Source organism: Salmo salar, chromosome ssa02 (assembly GCF_905237065.1).
Source record: "Salmo salar chromosome ssa02, Ssal_v3.1, whole genome shotgun sequence".
NCBI classification, from domain to species: Eukaryota; Metazoa; Chordata; class Actinopteri; order Salmoniformes; family Salmonidae; genus Salmo; species Salmo salar.
This window is the reverse complement of record NC_059443.1, coordinates 20,782,959-20,793,609: the sequence shown is the minus strand read 5'-3', so window position 1 is coordinate 20,793,609 and position 10,651 is coordinate 20,782,959. Positions and strand designations below refer to the sequence as shown.

Genomic DNA, 10,651 nt, shown 5'->3' with positions numbered 1-10,651 from the left:
CGGAGTATGTTACAATCCCTGATGTCTCTCTGGAAGGAAATCCTCGCCCTGAGCTCGTCAACTTTATTATCCAGAAACTGAACATTAGCGAGTAATATACTCGGAAGCGGTGGGTGGTGAGCTCGCCTCCTGAGTCGGACTAGACATCCACTCCGAGTACCTCTCCTCGGCTGTTTCATAATCCACCCAATGAAGAGGAAGATATCCAAGAAGTCTCTCTGGTCTTTGTTCCTCAGAAGATCTCCTGCAAAACAAAAACGGTCAACCCCAGCATTCTACTTGCCAGTCGTGTGAGTGCGTTAGTGTGTGTGCCTCACGTTTAGCCACAGGTGTAAGCCACTACCAGGTACTTGTAGGTTCCTACACAGGGATCTCCATACAGAGAACTGGATGCTGGGACCTCACACTGGCTCTTCCCATTATACCTGTGTCAACAACAGGTACAGGTTAACACCACAGTCATGCATTTCTACAGGTAGAAGTTAACACTACAGTACACACTGCACGTTTCAGTACCTCTTTGCCACCTTACTGGCAGTTGTGGATTGGCCGAGACAGTTGGTGTTGGTTAGCGGGCCAAATAAAGGAACACACTATCACGGCGGCCATAGTTGGCACTGTGGATCTGGACCGTACCTTCATCTGAGGGAGAGGAGGAAGGGGGATGAGGTAAGCCTGGATGTCTTTGGTGTACAAGTGATGGTAATAAACAGTGTATAATACTGCTCTACTATATCATATGAGATGTGACTATACTGTACAGCAGTGTTGACCAGCTTACCAAATTCTAATAGAGCAGCATACCACCCTGCATCCCACTGCTGGCTGCTTCTGAAACTAAGCAGGGCTGGTCCTGTTGAGTCCCTGGATGGGTAACCAGATGCTGCTGGAAGTGGTATTGAAGGGCCAGTAGGTGGCACCCTTTGCTCTGGTCTAAAGAAATATCCCATAGCCCTGTGTAGGGTGCCGTCTTTCAGATGGGACGTTAAACGGTGTCCTGACTGTCACTAAAGAGCCCATGGCACTTATCGTAAGAGTGGGTTGTTAACCCCGGTGTCCTGGCAAATTTCCCAAATCTTGCTCTCATATCATCATGGTCACCTAATCATCCCCAGCTTACAATTGGCTCATTCATCCTCTCTCCCCTGTAACTATTCCCCAGGTCATTGCTGTAAATGAGAATGTGTTCAGTCAACTTACCTGGTAAAGTGAGGGATATATAAAAACTAAAAATAGAGCCCTACATTCTAGTAGGGCATCAGAGCCTCTCCAAAGTCTAGTAGGGCATCAGAGCCGTCACACGTGATGCTGCGTGCTGCAAGGAGTGGACAAACAAGTTACACACCACACTGGCCACTGCTGGGCAGACAAAGACATACCTTTGCATAGCAGACATTAGCCTGGTGCAGTGTTATTATACATAGAAACAGACTGACTTGCTAGGATGCAGGTGTAGGTGGTTTCCAGGTATTTGTAGATTCAAACACAGGGGTCAGAAGTACGGAAGACTTCAGTGTTCACTTCACATACCTGTTTCCCATTGCACCTGGAGGATATCAGGAGGTAAGATGAGCTATGGCTGGGATTTAATCAAAGGCGTTGTCAACAAGCATGCAGCGCTTGACATTTAAAGCAGACATCTGCAGTGTTTACCGGGAACGTCAGGAAAATTGGCTTTAAAAAAGGCACATTGACAATACTGCGATGTGCTTTTCAACAATTCGCCTCTGACTGAATCCTAGCCTGTCTTTATCAAATAAACACTGACTGAGTACCTCTGTGAGAGGACCTCCAGGGTGCCTGTCTGTGAACACTGTTGGTCAGCTGGTTGGCAGGTCGTCCTTCTCTGCAGGTGGTTCCGTCAGTACAGAGCTCTCTCAATGAGCTCAGAGCCTTACCACATTCTAGTAGAACATCAGAGCCTTACCACATTCTAAAAGAGTATCAGAGCATCACCACATTCTAATTGAACATCATTGTCTCAACACAATCTGGAAGGACATCAGAACCTCACCACATTGTAATCGAACATCAGAGCTTTACCACATTTTAGTAGAACATCAGAGCCTTAACACATTCTAGAAGAGCATCATTGCCTCACCACATTCTTGTAGAACATCAGAGCCTTACCACATTCTTGTAGAACATCAGAGCCTTCCTTACCACATTCTAGAGGAGCATCAGAGCCTCACCTCATTCAAATCGAACATCAGAGCCTTACCACATTCTAGAAGAGCATCAGAGCCTCAAAACATTCTAATAGAATATAAGAGCCTTACCACATTCTAGTAGAACGTCAGAGCCTTACCACATTCTTGTAGAACATCAGAGCCTTACCACATTCCAGAGGTGCATCAGAGCCTCACCACATTCTAATAGAACATCAGAGCCTTACCCCATTCTAATGGAAACTCAGAGCCTTACCACATTCTAGAAGAGCATCAGAGCATCACCACATTCTTATAGAACATCAGAGCCTCACCACATTGTAATACTACATCAGAGCCTTACCACATTCTAGAAGAGCATCAGAGCCTCACCACAATCTAATTGAACATCATTGCCTCAACACATTCTAGAAGAACATCAGAGCCTCACCGCATTGTAATCGAACATCAGAGCTTTACCACATTCTAGGAGAGCATCAGAGCCTTACCACATTTTAGTACAGCATCAAAGCGTTACCACATTCCAGGAGAGCATCAGAGCCTTTCTACATTCTAGTAGAACATAATAGTCTCACCACATTCTAGAAGAGCATCATAGCCTCACCACATTCTCATAGAACATCAGAGCCTTACCACATTCCAGAGGAGCATCAGAGCCTTACAACATTCTAGAAGAGCATCAGAGCCTCACCACATTCTAATAGAACATCAGAGCCTTACCACATTCCAGAAGAGCATCAGAGCCTCACCACATTCTAATAGAATATAAAAGCCTCACCACATTCTAATGGAACATCAGAGCCTTACCACATTATAGAAGAGCATCACCGCATTGTAATCGAACATCAGAGCTTTACCACATTCTAGGAGAGCATCAGAGCCTTACCACATTCTAGTACAGCATCTAGTAGAGCATCAGAGCCTTACCACAATCTAAAAGAGCATCAGAGCCTCACCTCATTCTAATTGAACATCATTGCCTAACCACATTGTAATCGAACATCAGAGCTTTACCACATTCTAGGAGAGCATCAGAGCCTTACCACATTCAAGTACAGCTTCAGAGCGTTACCACATTCCAGGAGAGCATCAAAGCCTTTTAACATTCTAGTAGAACATAATAGTCTCACCACATCCTGGAAGAGCATTACAGCCTCACCACATTCTTGTAGAACATCAGAGCCTCACCACATTCTAGAGGAGCATCAGAGTCTTACCACATTCTGGAAAAGCATCAGAGCCTCAACACATTCAAATTGATCATCAGAGCCTTACCACATTCTAGAAGAGCATCAGAGCCTCTCCACATTGTAATACAACATAAGAGCCTCACCACATTCTTTGAGAACATCAGAGCCTTACCACATTCTAGGAGAGCATCAGAGCCTCACCACATTCAAGTAGATCAAGAGAGCCTTAACACATTCTAGAAGAGCATCAGAGCCTCACCACATTCTAATAAAACATCAGAGCCTTACCACATTCTAGAAAAGCATCAGAGCCTCACCACATTTTATTAGAACATAAGAGCCTCACCACATTCTAGTAAAACATCAGAGCCTTAACACATTCTAGTGGAGCATCAGAGCCTAACCACATTCTAGATAAGCATCAGAGCCTCAACACATTCTAATAGAATATAAGAGCCTCACCTCACTCAAATAGAACATCAGAGCCTCACCACATTCTAGTAGAACATCAGAGCCTTAACACATTCTAGTAGAACATCAGAGCCTTTCCACATTCTTGTATAACATCAGAACCTTACCACATTCTAGTAGAACATCAGAGCCTTTCCACATTCTAGAAGAGCATCAGAGCCTCACCACATTCTAATAGAATATAAGAGCCTCACCTCACTCAAATAGAACATCAGAGCCTCACCACATTCTAGTAGAACATCAGAGCCTTAACACATTCTAGTAGAACATCAGAGCCTTTCCACATTCTTGTATAACATCAGAACCTTACCACATTCTAGTAGAACATCAGAGCCTTACCACATTCTAGAAGAGCATCAGAGCCTCACCACATTCTAATGGAACATTAGAGCCTTACCACATTCAGGTAGAACATCAGAGCCTTACCACATTCTAAAAGAGCATCAGAGCCTCACCACATTCTATTACAACATAAGAGCCTCACCACATTCTAGTAGAACATCACAGCCTTACCACATTCTAGTATAGCATCAGAGCCTTACCACATTCTATTAGAACATAAGATCCTCACGACATTCTAGAGGAGCATCAGAGTCTTACCACATTCTGGAAAAGCATCAGAGCCTCACCACATTCAAATAGAACATCAGAGCCTTACCACATTCTAAAAGAGCATCAGAGCCTCACCACATTCTATTAGAACATAAGAGCCTCACCACATTCTAGTAGAGCATCAGAGCCTTAACACATTCTAGTAGAGCATCAGAGCCTAACCACATTCTAGATGAGCATCAGAGCCTCAACACATTCTAATAGAATATAAGAGCCTCACCACACTCAAATAGAACATCAGAGTCTCAGCACATTCTAGTAGAACATCACAGCCTTACCACATTCTAGTAGAGCATCAGAGCCTTAACACATTCTAGTAGAACATCAGAGCCTTTCCACATTCTTGTAGAACATCAGAGCCTTAACACATTCTAGTAGAACATCAGAGCCTTTCCACATTCTTGTAGAACATCAGAGCCTTACCACATTCTAGTAGAACATCAGAGCCTTTCCACATTCTAGAAGAGCATCAGAGCCTCACCACATTCCAATAGAACATTAGAGCCTTACCACATTCAGGTAGAACATCAGAGCCGTATTACATTCTAAAAGAGCATCAGAGCCTCACCGTATTCTATTAGAACATAAGAGCCTCATCACATTCTAGTCGAACATCACAGCCTTACCACATTCTAGTAGAGCATCAGAGCCTTACCACATTCTAGAAAAGCATCAGAGCCTCAACACATTCTAATAGAATATAAGAGCCTCACCACACTCTAATAGAACATCAGAGCCTTTCCACATTCTAGAAGAGCATCAGAGCCTTAACACATTCTAGTAGAACATCAGAGCCTTTCCACATTCTTGTAGAACATCAGAGCCTTACCACATTCTAGTAGAACAGCAGAGCCTTTCCACATTCTAGAAGAGCATCAGAGACTCACCACATTCTAATAGAACATTAGAGCCTCAACACATTCAGGTAGAACATCACAGCCTTACCACATTCTAGTAGAGCATCAGAGCCTCACCACATTCTAATAGAACATTAGAGCCTCAACACATTCAGGTAGAACATCACAGCCTTACCACATTCTAGAAGTGCATCAGAGCCTCAACACATTCTAATAGAATTTAAGAGCCTCACCACACTCTAATAGAACATCAGAGCCTTAACACATTCTAGTAGAACATCAGAGCCTTACCACGTTCTTGTAGAACATCAGAGCCTTACCACATTCTAGAGGAGCATCAGCGCCTCACCACATTCTAATAGAACATCAGAGCCTTACCACATTCTAGTACAGCATCAGAGACTCACAACATTCCAGGAGAGCATCAGAGCCTCACCACATTCTAATAGAACGTCTGAGCCTCTTCCACATTCTAATAGAACATCAGAGCCTCACCACATTCTAATAAAACATCAGAGCCTTACCACATTCTAGTACAGCATCAGAGACTCACAACATTCCAGGAGAGCATCAGAGCCTCACCACATTCTAATAGAACATCAGAGCCTTACCACATTCTAGTAGAACATCAGAGCCTTACCACATTCTAGAAGAGCATCAGAGCCTCACCACATTCTAATATAACGTAAAAGCCTCACTACATTCTAGTAGAACATCAGAGCCTTACCACATTCTAGTAGAGCATCAGAGCCTTAACAAATTCTAGAGGAGCATCAGAGCCTTACCACATTCTAGAAGAGCATCAGAGCCTTAACAAATTCTAGAAGAGCATCAGAGCCTTACCACATTCTAGAAGAGCATCAGAGCCTCACCACATTCTAATAGAACATCAGAGCCTTACCACATTCTAGGAGAGCTTCAGAGCCTTACCACATTCTAGAAGAGCATCAGAGCCTCACTACATTCTAATAGAACATCAGATCCTCACCACATTCTAATAGAACATCAGAGCCTCTCCATATTGGGTGGCAGGGTAGCCTAGTGGTTAGAGCGTTGGGCTAGTAACTGAAAGGTTTCAAGTTCAAATCGCTGAGCCGACAACATACAAATCTGTCATTCTGCCCCTGAACAAGGCAGTTAACCCACTGTTCCTAGGCCATCACTGAAAATTAGAATTTGTTCTTAACTGACTTGCCTAGTTAAATAAAGGTAAAATAAAAGCATCCTGTGCACCAGGGGTATGTAGCGAAGTATATCAGAATGTCATCAATATACACGACTACATCCTGCCTGTGCAGGTCCCTGAAAATTTTGTCTACAAATGCCTTGAAGACTGATGGAGCATTCATCAACCCATACGGCATGACGAGGTACTCATAATGCCCTGAGTTAGTACTGAATGCTGTCTCCCTCCCGGATATGCACCAGGTTGTAAGCGCTCCTGAGATCTAGTTTGGTGAAGATGCGCGCCCTGTGCATTGACTCAATTGCTGTGGCTATGAGAGGTAGTGGGTAACTGTGCCTCAATAGTCAATACACGGGCACAGACCTCCCTCCTTCTTCACAAAAAAGAAATTCGAGGAGGTGGGTGTAGTGGAGGACTGAATGCAGGGATTCAGTCCTGCTGATGCAGGGATTCAGAGACATATGTTTTCATAGCCGCCGTCTCCGCCTGTGACAGGGGATACACGTGACTCCTGGGAAGTGCGGCGTCTACCAGGAGATTTATCGCACAATCCCCCCCGTCGATGGGGTGGTAATTGAGTCGCCTTCTTCTTGGAGAAGGCGAGAGTCAAATTGGCATATTCGGGGGGAATGTGCACGGTGGAGACCTGGTCTGGACTTTCCACAGTAGTCGCACCAACAGAAACCCCTAAACACCTCCCCGAGCACTCTCGCGACCACCCCGTGAGAGCCCTCCGTTGCCATGAAACAGTGGAGTCATGACAGGCTAACCAGGGTAGGCCTAGCACCACGGGAAACGCAGGAGAGAAAAAGGAGAAAGAGACTGATTCTCTCCTTGTGACCCCCCTGCATCACCATGCCCCGGGGAGCGGTGGCCTCCCTAATCAACCCTGACCCCAATGGTCGACTGTCTAAGGCGTGAAATGGGAAGGGCACAGCCACTGGAACAATGGGGATCCCTAAACTATGAGCGAATGCTCTGTCTATAAAATTCCCAGCCGCGCCTGAATCGACGAGCGCCTTATGCTGGGAATGCGGGGAAAACTCAGGAAACATGACATGCAAAAACAGGTGTGCAACTGAGGGCTTTGGGTGAGAATGGTGCCGACTCACCTGGGGTGACAATAGAATGCCCTGCCTGCTGCCTTGACCCCAGAGGAACCAACTCGACACCGACCGGCAGTGTGACCTCTGCAGCCACAGGTGGTGCACGCGAAGGCCCCTCCTCCGGCCTCCCTAAGCGCAGCACCTCCCAGCTCCATAGGTGTTGGAGCAGTGGTGCTGGGGGATGGAACCAACAGAGCCCGATCTGGACGTCCGCGGGTGGCCAGCAGGTTATCCAGCCAGATGGACAGGTCCACCAGCTGGTCAAAGGTGAGGGTGGTGTCCCTGCAGGCCAACTCCCGACGGACATCCTCGCGCAAGCTGCAGCGATAGTGGTCGATCATGGCCCTGTCGTTCCATCCCGCTTCGGCGGCCAGGGTCCGAAAGTCCAGAGCAAACTGTTGAGCGCTCCTCGTCCCCTGCCGCAGGTGGAAGAGATGTTCACCCACCGCTCTACCCTCAGGCGGGTGGTCGAAGACTGCCCAGAAACGACGGGTGAACTCCTCAAAGTGGTCCAGCACCGCATCTCCTTCCACTCACACGGTGTTGGCCCACTCCAGGGCTTTCCCCAAGAGGCATGAGATGAGGACAGACACCCTCTCATGGCCAGAAGGAGCCGGGTGGACGGACGCCAGGTATAACTCCAACTGCAGCAGGAAACCCTGGCAGCGGGCAGCCGTCCCATCGTACTTCCCGGGGAGGGTGAGGCGAATCCCACTGGAACCAAGTGCAGGGAGGGCGAGTAGTGGAGGCCCCGCTGTGCTGGTGGAGGTGCTGGAGGGACTCCCTGTCTCTCCCAGCGGTCCATTGTTTGGACGACGCGGTCCATGGCAGCGCCGAGATGGTGGAGCATCGCGGCGTGTTCCTGGACGCCCCCTTCTACCCCAATCACAGGGGCACCTGCTCCTGCTGACTCCATCGATTATTCTGTCAAAACGGTGGGTGTAGCTGGTGAATGGAAGTCAGGCACAGGAGAGCAGAGATGAGTGGACAAAGCACTTTACTTAGGCAATCATATGAACAGAACGCAACCGCGTCACAAAAACAAATGTACAAAACCCAAGTACAAAGTACCGGCTGCCACAACACACGGGTATAAAACAAAACCCGACGCAAACCAGCCGGAAGCGTGCCAACCTTGACAATAAACAAAACCCCACACAGACATGGAGGGAACAGAGGGCTAAATACACATAGTAATTAAGAGGAGATGTAAACCAGCTGTGCAGGAAAACAAGACAAAACAAATGGAAAATGAAAGGTGGATCGGCGATGGCTAGAAGACCGGTGACGCCGACCGCCGAACGCCTCCCGAACAAGGAGAGGAACCGACTTCGGCGGATGTCGTGACAGTCCTACAGAAATGTAATATTGGAGATGGGTTCATAAATTGGATCCAGCTTTTATATAGGAACCCCTGTGCGAGAATTCTCACTAACCAATCATTGTCGCCCCGATTTAACCTTTATAGAGGGACAAGGCAGGGTTGTGTGCTGTCGCATATGCTCTTTGTTCTAATTATTGAACCTCTCGCTCAGGCGATCAGATCTCATGCAGCAATACACGGCTATAATACTAAAGATACTCTAAATAAGATTTCCCTATACGCAGATGACATTCTCCTCTATGTAACAGAACCCCAAGCTTGTATCCCAGCTATTCTTGATGTGATTAATTTCTTTGGTACCTTCTCGGGATACAGAATAAATTGGAACAAGAGCGAATTAATGCCCATACAGTTGCAAAACACCTCCTGGCTAGAACATCTTCCAGTTAAGTTATCTTCAGAAAAATGTACCTACCTAGGAATTGTAGTTACCAAACAATACTCCTCACTATTTAAAGAGAATTTCCCCTCTCTAATGCAAAAACTCAAGGCAAACATACAATTTTGGAGAACTCTCCCAATTTCTCTGCTCGGAAGAATTAATGCCATTAAAACGGTCTTCCTCCCACAACTGCTCTACCTATACCAGAACATCCCAGTATTCATACCTAAGTCCTTTCATAAACAACTGGACTCAATTATCATTCCTTTCATCTGGGATTATAAAACACACAGGATAGGTAAAAAACACCTCTGTAAATCCAAGATAGAAGGAGGATTGTCTCTCCCAAATTTTATATTTTACTATTGGGCCGCTAACCTCCGCGCTGTTACGTTTTTGCTGGATGACGCGCTTCCGTCATCCAGCTGGCTTAGTATGGAGCGTGAGGAGTGTCACCCTTTCTCTATTGGAGCTGTGATTTTGTCGCCTGTCAATCTGGAGATATCACTTTATCGTAACAATCCTATTATACATAGCACAGTCCGAATCAGACATTGTCTCATACAATTCAAGGTATTACACAGATTACACTATTCCAAAACCAAACTGTGTAGGATATTTCCTGATACATCCCCTATGTGTGATAAATGTCAGGCTGAGCAGGGTACACTACTCCACTGCTTTGCCCTATGCTCTAACCTGTATGGTTATTGGTGTGGAATTTCTAGGATCCTCTCTGAAGTTCTGGAGACTTCAATAGACCCAGACCCACTTCTGATAATCCTGGGAGTGTCTGATTCCCTAAACGGATTAACCAACCCCCCAAAACACCTCATCTCTTACAGTCTCAATTCGGCAAAATAATTAATCTTGTTTTGGAAAAGGAGGGAACCTCCCTCTACCAAATTATGGTTCAGCGAATTGACAAACACTGTACACTTAGAAAGAATTAGATATATTCTGAAAAATAAATTATCAACATTTATTTATGTATTTATTTTATTTCACCTTTATTTAACCAGGGATGCAAGTTACGAACAAGTTCTCATTTACAATTGCGACCTGGCCAAGATAAAGCAAAGCAGTTCGACACATACAACAACACAGAGTTACACATGGAATAAACAAACATACAGTCAATAATATAGTAGAAAAATAAGTCCATATATAATGTGAGCAAATGAGGTGAGATAAGGGAGGTAAAGGCAAAAAAGGCCATGGTGGCAAAGTAAATACAATATAGCAAGTAAAACACTGGAATGGTAGATTTGTAGTGGAAGAAAGTGCAACGTTGA

At 45.6% G+C, this 10,651-nt stretch overlaps 1 pseudogene; it reads right to left on the bottom strand.

Annotated features, from left to right (window-relative positions):
* Positions 1–319: 319 nt before the first annotated feature.
* Positions 320–7,745, bottom strand: LOC106577098 (L-rhamnose-binding lectin CSL2-like; annotated as a pseudogene).
* Positions 7,746–10,651: the final 2,906 nt, after the last annotated feature.